Raw genomic sequence first — 11,475 nt, 5'->3', positions numbered from 1 at the left:
AGGAGGTGCCTTCCCCTCCTAGGACTCTTTCCCCCTTAAACCCTAGGCGCATGGGCCTATGTGGGGCTGGTGCCCTTGGCCCATTAGGCCAAGGCGCACCCCCTACAGCCCATGTGGCCCCCCGGGACAGGTGGACCCACCCGGTGGACCCCCGGGACCCTTCCGGTGGTCCCGGTACAATACCGATAACCCCGAAACTTGTCCCGATGCCCGAAACAGGACTTCCCATATATAAATCTTTACCTCCGGACCATTCCGGAACTCCTCGTGACGTCTGGGATCTCATCCGGGACTCCGAACAACATTCGGGTTACTGCATATACATATCCCTACAATCCTAGCGTAACTGAACCTTAAGTGTGTAGACCCTACGGGTTCGGGAGACAAGCAGACATGACCGAGACGACTCTCCGGTCAATAACCAACAGCGGGATCTGGATACCCATGTTGGCTCCCACATGCTCCACGATGATCTCATCGGATGAACCACGATGTCGAGGATTCTATCAACCCCGTACGCTATTCCCTTTGTCTATCGATATGTTACTTGCCCGAGATTCGATCGTCGGTATCCCAATACCTCGTTCAATCTCGTTACCGGCAAGTCACTTTACTCGTACCGTAATGCATGATCCCGTGACCAGACACTTGGTCACTCTGAGCTCATTATGATGATGCATTACCGAGTGGGCCCAGTGATACCTCTCCGTCATACGGAGTGACAAATCCCAGTCTTGATCCATGTCACCCAACAGACACTTTCGGAGATACCCGTAGTCTACCTTTATAGTCACCCAGTTACGTTGTGACGTTTGGCATACCCAAAGCACTCCTACGGTATCCGGGAGTTACACGATCTCATGGTCTAAGGAAAAGATACTTGACATTGGAAAACTCTAGCAAACGAACTATACGATCTTGTGCTATGTTTAGGATTGGGTCTTGTCCATCACATCATTCTCCTAATGATGTGATCTCGTTATCAATGACATCCAGTGTCCATAGTCAGGAAACCATGACTATCTGTTGATCAACGAGCTAGTCAACTAGAGGCTCACTAGGGACATGTTGGTGTCTGTTATTCACACATGTATTACGATTTCCGGATAACACAATTATAGCATGAATAAAGACAATTATCATGAACAAGGAAATATAATAATAATGCTTTTATTATTGCCTCTAGGGCATATTTCCAACAGTCTCCCACTTGCACTAGAGTCAATAATCTAGTTACATTGTGATGAATCGAACACCCATGGAATTCTGGTGTTGATCATGTTTTGCTCTAGGGAGAGGTTTAGTCAACGGATCTGCTACATTCAGGTCCGTATGTACTTTACAAATCTCTATGTCTCCATCTTGAACATTTTCACGAATGGAGTTGAAGCGACGCTTGATGTGCCTTGTCTTCTTGTGAAACCTGGGCTCCTTGGCAAGTGCAATAGCTCCAGTGTTGTCACAGAAGAGCTTGATCGGCCCCGACGCATTGGGTATGACTCCTAGGTCGGTGATGAACTCCTTCACCCATATTGCTTCATGTGCTGCCTCCGAGGCTGCCATGTACTCCGCTTCACATGTAGATCCCGCCACGACGCTTTGCTTGCAACTGCACCAGCTTACTGCCCCACCATTCAAAATATACACGTATCCGGTTTGTGACTTAGAGTCATCCAGATCTGTGTCGAAGCTAGCGTCGACGTAACCCTTTACGACGAGCTCTTCGTCACCTCCATAAACGAGAAACATTTCCTTAGTCCTTTTCAGGTACTTCAGGATATTCTTGACCGCTGTCCAGTGTTCCTTGCCGGGATTACTTTGGTACCTTCCTACCAAACTTACGGCAAGGTTAACATCAGGTCTGGTACACAGCATGGCATACATAATAGAACCTATGGCTGAGGCATAGGGGATGACGCTCATCTCTTCTATATCTTCTGCCGTGGTCGGACATTGAGCTGAGCTCAATTTCATACCTTGCAACACAGGCAAGAACCCCTTCTTGGATTGATCCATATTGAACTTCTTCAATATCTTATCAAGGTATGTGCTTTGTGAAAGACCTATGAGGCGTCTCGATCTATCTCTATAGATTTTGATGCCTAATATATAAGCAGCTTCTCCAAGGTCCTTCATTGAAAAACTTTTATTCAAGTAGGCCTTGATGCTGTCCAAGAGTTCTATATCATTTCCCATCAAAAGTATGTCATCTACATATAATATGAGAAATGCTACAGAGCTCCCACTCACTTTCTTGTAAACGCAGGCTTCTCCATAAGTCTGTGTAAACCCAAACGCTTTGATCATCTCATCAAAGCGAATGTTCCAACTCCGAGATGCTTGCACCAGCCCATAAATCGAGCGTTGGAGCTTGCACACTTTGTCAGCATTCTTAGGATCGACAAAACCTTCCGGCTGCATCATATACAATTCTTCCTTAAGGAAACCATTAAGGAATGCCGTTTTGACGTCCATTTGCCATATTTCGTAATCATAGAATGCGGCAATTGCTAACATGATTCGGACGGACTTCAGCTTCGCTACCGGTGAGAAAGTCTCATCGTAGTCAACCCCTTGAACTTGTCGATAACCCTTAGCGACAAGCCGAGCTTTATAGATGGTCACATTACCATCCGCGTCTGTCTTCCTCTTAAAGATCCATTTATTTTCTATGGCTCGCCGCTCAACGGGCAAGTCAGTCAAAGTCCATACTTTGTTTTCATACATGGATCCTATCTCGGATTTCATGGCTTCCAGCCATTTGTCGGAATCCGGGCCTGCCATCGCTTCTTCATAGTTCGAAGGTTCACCGTTGTCTAACAGCATGATTTCCAAGACAGGGTTGCCGTACCACTCTGGTGCGGAACGTGTCCTTGTGGACCTTCGAATTTCAGTAGGGGCTTGATCAGAAGTATCTTGATCATTATCATTAACTTCCTCTCTAGTCGGTGCTGGCACCTCAGGAACATTTTCTTGAGTTGCGCCATTTTCCGGTTCAAGAGGTAATACTTCATCAAGCTCTACTTTCCTCCCACTTACTTCTTTCGAGAGAAACTCTTACTCCAGAAAGGACCCATTCTTGGCAACAAAGATCTTGCCTTCGGATCTGAGGTAGAAGGTGTACCCAATAGTTTCTTTTGGGTATCCTATGAAGACGCATTTTTCCGACTTGGGTTCGAGCTTTTCAGGTTGAAGTTTCTTGACATAAGCATCGCATCCCCAAACTTTTAGAAACGACAGCTTAGGTTTCTTCCCAAACCATAATTCATACGGTGTCGTCTCAACGGATTTCGACGGAGCCCTATTTAAAGTGAATGCGGCAGTCTCTAAAGCATAGCCCCAAAAAGAAAGCGGTAAATCGGTAAGAGACATCATAGATCGCACCATATCTAACAGAGTGCGATTACGACGTTCGGACACACCATTACGCTGAGGTGTTCCAGGCGGCGTGAGTTGTGAAACTATTCCACATTTTCTTAAGTGTGCCCCAAACTCGTGACTCAAGTATTCTCCTCCACGATCTGATCGTAGAAACTTGATTTTCCTGTCACGTTGATTTTCAACCTCACTCTGAAATTCCTTGAACTTTTCAAAGGTTTCAGACTTGTGTTTCATTAAGTAGATATACCCATACCTACTTAAATCATCAGTGAGGGTGAGAACATAACGATAGCCACCGCGAGCCTCAACACTCATCGGACCGCACACATCAGTATGTATGATTTCCAATAAGTCGGTTGCTCGCTCCATTGTTCCTGAGAACGGAGTCTTGGTCATTTTACCCATAAGGCATGGTTCGCACGTGTCAAATGATTCATAATCAAGAGACTCTAAAAGTCCATCAGCATGGAGCTTCTTCATGCGTTTGACACCTATGTGACCAAGGCGGCAGTGCCACAAGTATGTGGGACTATCATTATCAACCTTACTTCTTTTGGTACTCACATTATGAACATGTGTAGCATCACGTTCGAGATTCATAAAGAATAAACCATTCACCATAGGAGCATGACCATAAAACATATCTCTCATAAAAATGGAACAACCATTATTCTCAGATTTAAAAGAGTAGCCATCTCGAATTAAACGAGATCCCGATACAATGTTCATGCTCAAAGCTGGCACTAAATAACAATTATTAAGGTTTAAAACTAATCCCGAAGGGAGATGCAGAGGTAGCGTGCCGACGGCGATCACATTGACCTTGGAACCATTCCCGACGCGCATCGTCACCTCGTCCTTTGCCAGTTTCCGCTTATTCCGCAGCCCCTGCTTTGAGTTACAAATGTGAGCAACTGCACCGGTATCAAATACCCAGGAGCCACTACGGGCACTAGTAAGGTACACATCAATTACATGTATATCACATATACCTTTTGTTTTGCCGGCCTTCTTATCCGCTAAGTACTTAGGGCAGTTCCGCTTCCAGTGACCGCTTCCCTTGCAATAAAAGCACTCAGTCTCGGGCTTGGGTCCATTCTTTGGCTTCTTCCCGGCAGCTTGCTTGCCGGGCGCGGCAACCTCCTTGCCGTCCTTCTTGAAGTTCTTTTTACCCTTGCCTTTCTTGAACTTAGTGGTTTTATTGACCATCAACACTTGATGTTCCTTCCTGACTTCTACCTCTGCTGATTTCAGCATAGCAAATACTTCAGGAATGGTCTTTTCCATCCCCTGCATATTGAAGTTCATCACAAAGCTCTTGTAGCTTGGTGGAAGCGACTGGAGGATTCTGTCAATGACCGCATCATCCGGGAGATTAACTCCCAGCTGAGTCAAGCGGTTATGCAACCCAGACATAGTGAGTATGTGCTCACTGACAGAACTGTTTTCCTCCATCTTACAGCTGAAGAATTTGTCGGAGACTTCATATCTCTCGACCCGGGCATGAGCTTGGAAAACCATTTTCAGCTCTTCGAACATCTCATATGCTCCATGTCTCTCAAAACGCTTTTGGAGCCCCGGCTCTAGGCTGTAAAGCATGCCGCACTGAACGAGGGAGTAGTCATCGAAACGTGCCTGCCAAGCGTTCATAACATCTTGTTCTGCAGGGAGAACGGGTGCGTCACCAAGCGGTGCTTGTAGGACATAATCTTTCTTGGCAGCTATGAGGATGATCCTCAGGTTCCGGACCCAGTCCGTATAGTTGCTGCCATCGTCTTTCAGCTTAGTTTTCTCTAGGAACGCGTTGAAGTTGAGGACTACGTTGGCCATTTGATCTACAAGACATATTGCAAAGATTTTAGACTAAGTTCATGATAATTAAGTTCAACTAATCAAATTATTAGTGAACTCCCACTTAGATTAGACATCCCTCTAGTCATCTAAGTATTACATGATCCGAGTTAAACTAGACCGTGTCCGATCATCACGTGAGACGGACTAGTCAACATCGGTGAACATCTTCATGTTGATCGTATCTTCTATACGACTCATGCTCGACCTTTCGGTCTTCTGTGTTCCGAGGCCATGTCTGTACATGCTAGGCTCGTCAAGTCAACCTAAGTGTTTGCATGTGTAAATCTGTCTTACACCCGTTGTATGTGAACGTCTGAATAAAACACCCGATCATCACGTGGTGTTTTGAAACAGCGAACTGTCGCAACGGTGCACAGTTAGGGGGAACACTTCTTGAATTTATTGTGAGGGATCATCTTATTTACTACCGTCGTTCTAAGTAAACAAGATGCAAAACATGATAAACATCACATGCAATCAAATAATAAACGTGACATGATATGGCCAATATCACATAGCTCCTTTGATCTCCATCTTGGGGCTCCATGATCATCTTGTCACCGGCTTGACACCATGATCTCCATCATCATGATCTCCATCATCGTGTCTCCATGAAGTTGCTCGCCAACTATTACTTCTACTACTATGGCTAACGCGTTTAGCAATAAAGTAAAGTAATTTACATGGCGTTTCTTGATGACACGCAGGTCATATAAAAGAATAAAGACAACTCCTATGGCTCCTGCCGGTTGTCATACTCATCGACATGCAAGTCGTGAATCCTATTACAATAGCATGAACATCTCATACATCACATATAGATCATTCATCATTCATCACAACTTTGGCCATATCATATCACAAACCACTTGCTGCAAAAACAAGTTAGACGTCCTCTAATTGTTGTTGCAAGTTTTACGTGGCTGAATTAGGGTTCTAGCAAGAACGTTTTCTTACCTACGTTAAAGCCACAACGTGATTTGTCAACTTCTATTTACCCTTCATAAGGACCCTGTTCATCGATTCCGCTCCAACTAAAGTAGGAGAGACAGACACCCGCCAGCCACCTTATGCAACTAGTGCATGTTAGTCGGTGGAACCGGTCTCACGTAAGCGTACGTGTAAGGTTGGTCCGGGCCGCTTCATCCCACAATACCGCTGAAGCAAGAAAGGACTAGTAACGGCAAGAAAGTTGACAAATCTACGCCCACAACAAATTGTGTTCTACTCGCGCAAGAAGAACTACGCATAGACCTAGCTCATGATGCCACTGTTGGGGAACGTTGCAGAAAACAAAAATTTTCCTACTCGTTTCACCAAGATCATCTAGGAGTTCATCTAGCAACGAGTGATTAGATGCATCTACATACCTTTGTAGATCGCGAGCGGAAGCGTTCAAAAGAACGGTGATGATGTAGTCGTACTCGACGTGATCCAAATCACCGATGACCAGCGCCGAACGGACGGCACCTCCGCGTTCAACACACGTACGGAACAGCCACGTCTCCTCCTTCTTGATCCAGCAAGGGAGGGAGGAGAGGTTGAGGGAGATGGCACCAGCAGCAGCACGACGGCGTGGTGTTGATGGAGCTGCAGTACTCCGGCAGAGCTTCGCTAAGCACTATGGAGGTGGAGGAGGTGTTGGGGAGGGAGAAGGAGGCAACCAAAGGCCAAGGCGTTCAGGTATGAAGTCCCTCCTCTCCCCCACTATATATAGGAGGGCCAAGGGGGGGTGGCCGGCCCTAGGAGATCCAATCTCCTAGGGGGTGCGGCGGCCAAGGGGGGTTTCCCTCCCCCCCAAGGCACCTAGGAGGTGCCTTCCCCTCCTAGGACTCTTTCCCCCTTAAACCCTAGGCGCATGGGCCTATGTGGGGCTGGTGCCCTTGGCCCATTAGGCCAAGGCGCACCCCCTACAGCCCATGTGGCCCCCCGGGACAGGTGGACCCACCCGGTGGACCCCCGGGACCCTTCCGGTGGTCCCGGTACAATACCGATAACCCCGAAACTTGTCCCGATGCCCGAAACAGGACTTCCCATATATAAATCTTTACCTCCGGACCATTCCGGAACTCCTCGTGACGTCCGGGATCTCATCCGGGACTCCGAACAACATTCGGGTTACTGCATATACATATCCCTACAACCCTAGCGTAACTGAACCTTAAGTGTGTAGACCCTACGGGTTCGGGAGACAAGCAGACATGACCGAGACGACTCTCCGGTCAATAACCAACAGCGGGATCTGGATACCCATGTTGGCTCCCACATGCTCCACGATGATCTCATCGGATGAACCACGATGTCGAGGATTCTATCAACCCCGTACGCTATTCCCTTTGTCTATCGATATGTTACTTGCCCGAGATTCGATCGTCGGTATCCCAATACCTCGTTCAATCTCGTTACCGGCAAGTCACTTTACTCGTACCGTAATGCATGATCCCGTGACCAGACACTTGGTCACTCTGAGCTCATTATGATGATGCATTACCGAGTGGGCCCAGTGATACCTCTCCGTCATACGGAGTGACAAATCCCAGTCTTGATCCATGTCACCCAACAGACACTTTCGGAGATACCCGTAGTCTACCTTTATAGTCACCCAGTTACGTTGTGACGTTTGGCATACCCAAAGCACTCCTACGGTATCCGGGAGTTACACGATCTCATGGTCTAAGGAAAAGATACTTGACATTGGAAAACTCTAGCAAACGAACTATACGATCTTGTGCTATGTTTAGGATTGGGTCTTGTCCATCACATCATTCTCCTAATGATGTGATCTCGTTATCAATGACATCCAGTGTCCATAGTCAGGAAATCATGACTATCTGTTGATCAACGAGCTAGTCAACTAGAGGCTCACTAGGGACATGTTGGTGTCTGTTATTCACACATGTATTACGATTTCCGGATAACACAATTATAGCATGAATAAAGACAATTATCATGAACAAGGAAATATAATAATAATGCTTTTATTATTGCCTCTAGGGCATATTTCCAACACTGGGTGACTTGTGTGTCGTCTCCTACTGGATTTATACCTTGGTTCTCAAACCTGAGGGAAATACTTATGCTACTTTGCTGCATCACCCTTTCCTCTTCAAGGGAAAACCAATGCATGGTCAAGAGGAGCAATGCTACACCTACGGGAAGCTACGAAAACTTTTACGTAATTGCCGCCGGGGCACACCGCTGAAATCAGAGGGGGGCGGTTAATTAGGAGTGGATGGTTCATTAGACGAGTAAGAATAGGACAAGTCAGCACGTAAGCTCAGTACTTAAAAATCTGTACGTAAGTCTAGCATTTTTGGGTCAAGAGGTAGCAAGAAGGATTTTTGGCACCGTTGCCAGGGAGATCTATGCCAAGTCAAGACATACCAAGTACCCATCATAAACTCTTCTCCCTCGCATTACATTATTTGACATTCGCCTCTCGTTTTCCTCACCCCCACTTCTAAAACGAATTTTGAAAACCTTTGCCTTTTCTTTGCCCCTTTTCCGTTCGTCTCTTTTCGCTTGCTTCTTGTGTGCTTGTGTGTTGGATTGATCGCTTGTCACGATGGCTCAAGATAATACTAAATTGTGTGACTTTTTCAATACCAACAACAAGGATTTTATTAACACCCCGATTGCTCCTACCACCGATGCTGAATCTTGTGAAATTAATAACGCTTTGTTGAATCTTGTTATGAAAGATCAATTTCTGGCCTTCCTAGTAAAAAACTAAAGATGTCGCAACCCATCTAAACAACTTCGTTGATTTGTGTGATATGCAAAAGAAGAAAGATGTGGATAATGATATTGTTAAATTGAAGCTATTTCCGTTCTTGCTTAGAGATCATGCTAAAACTTGGTTCTCTTCTTTGCCTAAAAATAGTGATTCATGGAATAAGTGCAAAGATGCTTTTATCTCTAAGTATTTTCCTCCCGCTAAGATCATCTCTCTTAGGTACGATATTATGAATTTTAAGCAACTTGATCATGAGCATGTTGCACAAGCTTGGGAGAGGATGAAATTAATGATATGTAATTGCCCTACACATGGGTTGAATTTGTGGATGATTATACAAAAAATTTATGCCGGATTGAATTTTGCTTCTAGAAATCTTTTAGATTCGGCTGCGGGAGGCACTTTTATGGAAATCACTTTAGGAGAAGCTACTAAACTCCTAGACAATATTATGGTTAATTATTCTCAATGACACATCAAAAGATCCACTAGTAAAAAAGTTCATGCGATTGAAGAGATTAATGTTTTGAGTGGAAAGATGAATGAACTTATGAAATTGTTTGCTAATAAAAGTGTTTCTTCTAATTCTAATGATATGCCTTTGTCCACTTTGATTGAGTATAATAATGAATCTATGGATGTGAATTTTGTTGGTAGAAACAATTTTGGTAACAACACGTATGAAGGCAATTTTAATCCTAGGCCGTTTCCTAGTAATTCCTCTAATAATTATGGTAATTCCTAAAACAACTTTTATGAAAATTTTAATAGAGAAAAATTCGCTGGAGGTCCTCACACTCATCGCGTTGGCCAATTTAGTCCTCGTAGTTAGAAATACCCGAAATACGACCATTAAACTTGTCTCAGGGGTTCACATACGGTCCAATCTATGATTTTTTATACGTATGCGCTAATTTGGCAGTTGACTGGCTTGTTCACGCGTGCGTTCATCGCCAACTCAACAGCACCTTTTTGGAACGAATCAATACAGGGTTTTCTTTGCAAAATTTCCGTAATTAATGCTTCGCCCCTCACCTGGTCGGACCGCACCTGGTCTGCCGCCCCCGCACCTCACCCCTCGCTCTCCTCTCCTTTCCCCTCTCAATGTACCCTACTCCCCAAAATTTCATCCTCGTTGTCGCTTGCCTCCGGCGCCGCCGCAGCCACTACTGCCGCCCTAAGCTGCAACCGCCTGGATCAACTACCCCCTAGACGACGACGTCATCGACATGTCATCTGCGCCTCCCTCCTGGACCAGCCAGTCGGCGGCTCGATCGACACGAACGCTGATTGCGTGTGCACGCGAGGGACACAGCTCAACTACTTCATGGCCTACACGACCTCCTTCATGGGGCTCATCAATGGGCGGCAGTGACAGGAGCTGGAGGTTCCGGCGAGGCGGTGGCGCTGGCAAAGGTGAGGCGTCGAACGCGCGTGCCCGGGTGCTGGCTTGGCTGCAGGAGGCCACGGGCCTCGCCACGCTCTTCAACATGGTGACATGGGGGTGGCTGGACGCCGATGTGCCAGAGGACTTCATGAACCGGGCAAGCATCAAGATGGTGCTGACCGTGCGGACCAATGTCTCGTGGGAGGCCTACGCGGCGGTGATGGTCACCGCGTCGCAGGTGGAAGCGCTACTGCGGCGAGAGGGCATGCGCATGCTGCTGTACGAGGGTGTCTGGGACCTGTGGGACGGGAAGGCATGGCTGGAGGAGGTAGACTGGGACTGGATGACGACGCTGAGGGAAGCAGAGCGGGCCCTGTGGCGCAGCATCGCTACCCACTGGCGCTTCGTCCACGGCCATCCTCCTAAGCTTAGCGCTGCCGATTGTGGCCTGGCTACTCGATGCTTGACCTGTCAGCTGCATCTTGGTACATGGAGCTGGAGCATAGGAACCATCTCTGCCGTCCACCCCTCCTCGCTTCTCCGGCAAGCTTACCGGGCCGGCGGCCACCGTCCCTAGCGTCCATGAACGTGTTCCTCGGTGCCCTGGCAGCTCACCAACTTCTCTGCTCACTGCATCGCTACTTACAGGCACTTCATTCATGGCTCCCAGCTTAGCTATGCCGGTTGTGGCATGGCTACTGGACATTTGACCTGTTGGTTGTATCTTAGGACATGGAGCTGGAACTGCTGGCTGCATCTTGGCACGTGAGAATGTGCAATAGCTCTATTGCCAGTGACCAATCTGCTGATACATGTGCAATCTACAAAAGTTTCGGTGATCTACATAGCATGTTGTTCTATCAACACCGAAGATGATCACCAGAAGGAAAAAGGAAGACAGAAGAGCCAGCAGAACGATCAGTAGATCTCCATCTCAGTCTGTTGTTGTGCATGCCTCTGTCATATGTAGTTTAGGATGGTTGATGCTTTGTACATTTTTCTTCAGAATTTCCTACTCAAGTTAAGATAGGGTAGTTGATGCGGATTGGAGAGCTTCTGTTGTATAAATGAATTTGATGTACACCCAAGAATACAATCTGCAATCTGTATTGCTTCC

The 11,475-nt window shown here is 46.6% G+C and overlaps 1 pseudogene; it reads left to right on the top strand.

Moving 5' to 3' along the window:
• The first annotated feature begins 10,093 nt into the window (after positions 1 to 10,093).
• LOC123089502 (uncharacterized) lies at positions 10,094 to 11,081 on the top strand (annotated as a pseudogene).
• The last annotated feature ends 394 nt before the right edge of the window (positions 11,082 to 11,475 follow it).

This window comes from Triticum aestivum, chromosome 1B, assembly GCF_018294505.1.
Source record: "Triticum aestivum cultivar Chinese Spring chromosome 1B, IWGSC CS RefSeq v2.1, whole genome shotgun sequence".
Lineage (NCBI taxonomy): Eukaryota > Viridiplantae > Streptophyta > Magnoliopsida > Poales > Poaceae > Triticum > Triticum aestivum.
This window is presented reverse-complemented; position numbering and strand designations above follow the sequence as displayed.